Here is a 2172-nt window from a genome sequence, read left to right on the forward strand (position 1 = left end):
ATGAAAAGATGATTAACTGCGTCAAATACTGTGCAGAGATTTTTTTTTAAAGGAGAAAGATCCTGAAAAGACATTGGCCCATGTAGGATATATCTACGTAGGGTTTGCATTTAAGGATATACTTAGGGACTCAATCAAGAAAAAAAAAATTGTATTCATCAAACCAAAGAAACAAAAACAATTTAATTTTTAAAAATTACTGTTTGATCCAAATTAAGTGCAATATGTAACTTATCCATGGGCAGTGAACTCCTTCAGCCACTCTCCAAACAGCAACAGTGCTTCAAAGATGTTGCACTCTACCAATTCCACACATCCACATCCACATACACATACACTTACACATATAAAGACACACCTCTCTCACATATACACACCATGGAGAATTCTTCAGTTCTTCCTCTCACAGTCATTGCTGCTATTATGTTGCAGTGTTCTTAGAGGAAAAGGATCTTTCTATACATTTCTACAGAAGCTTTATTACACAGTTCAGCATTTATTTCATGATACAACTATATATTTTAAAATTGAAAGACCTTGTCATTTAATTAAGATAAAATGCAAAGTCACTTTTCTTGGAGAGAAGAAGAGTGGCACATTAAGGTATGCTGGTACACATACAGTTCTTATTATATATATATATATATATATATATATATATATATATATATATGCATATGAGACAAGAAACCAGATGTGGTAATTATGAAATTATAGGTAATTTAGGAGAATATATGTGTAAAGCTAGAATACAAAAGTTTAAAGAGTATATGAGGGAGAGAAAGTAATGGTAGCAGATACAGCTTTTTCTAGGTTTTAGCTGAGAAAGCTTTATCTAATAAAGATGTTGGAAAATAACTATAGGGCATGGTAAGTTTAATAAATGGATATTGTCATTGTTTAGTAATACTGCTTCATCAAAGGGTATGCACAGTTGGATAACTTTTGGGGCATAATTCCAGATTGCTCTCCAGAATGGCTAGATTCGTTCACAGCTCCACCAACAATACATCAGTGTCCCAATTTTCCCGCATCCCCTCCAACATTCATCATTATATTTTCCTGTCATCTTAGCCAATCTGACAGGTGTGTAGTGTAGTTTCTTTTGGCTACTGTTGTATACTATAGACTCTTTCTGTGCTTGCATTCCACTTAAAACCCCAGATCTTTTTCAAACAGAAGGTTGCTTGCCAATTTTTTCCCTTTCTTTTACTTGTAAAACTGATCTTTTTAGCCTAACATTACCTAGTAAGCAACAAAGAGAAATGAGAAGCCTTCATCCCCAATGAAGAGTCCCAGTGTTTTCTCTTAGATAATCTCTTCAAGACTTCTTGTTACTGACTTTGGAGAAGAGACCTTTGTAGGAGAGAAAAGAAAAGGAAAGAAAAAAAAAGGCCTCTAAAGGGAGACAATGACTCCCGAGGCAGACATTCTCCACAGCAGGCTGTTGGCCATGTTTTTTTGGTTTTTCAGAGCATTTAGCTCATCTATTTACAGAATGTTTTCCTAACCATGTAGTTTGGGTGGGAACAAAGGGGGAAAGGTTAAAAATGTGGAAATGTTTCTTTAGTAATTCAGATTCTGATGTACTGAGTTGTTTACTTGTCCACATGCAAAGCAGATTTATTCTGTATGCACCAATAGTTCAAAAATAGCCCTCCACGGGATATTCCTGGTATTAGGCTGGGATGCAGTGAGGTGTGTTTGTAAGGTGCCCAACCATCTTTTAAACTAGGTAAATAGGACTGGGGGATTTCTTTTTTTTTTTTTAATCAAATGCATTTCCCCATCATCTCCTCATAAGCTTCGTGAAAGGATGCTTCAGGCTCACTGATACTGTCTACCTCAGAGGGAGTGGGCTAAGAATGATCAAATCCAAGCCTACATTGAGACTGTTCTGCAGTTCTCAGGGGTGAAAACTGAAGGAAGGAAGCAAGATCTGAAAATCTGTTGATCTTTTAACTTTGTTGATAGAAAACAAATATATAGTAAGTGGAGTGGGTAGCGCTAGCTCCAAAATTAGAGAATTCTTCTAAAAAGTAGATGATTTTGTAACTAAATTATTTTTTTCTCTGAATGCCAAATGGCAGCTCTCATTGACATAAAAATTTGAACCTAATGTTCTTGAAGAAAGTGAGGATCCCAGAAAAAAATCTGAGCCCTAAATCAGAC

This window comes from Antechinus flavipes, chromosome 4, assembly GCF_016432865.1.
Source record: "Antechinus flavipes isolate AdamAnt ecotype Samford, QLD, Australia chromosome 4, AdamAnt_v2, whole genome shotgun sequence".
NCBI lineage: Eukaryota > Metazoa > Chordata > Mammalia > Dasyuromorphia > Dasyuridae > Antechinus > Antechinus flavipes.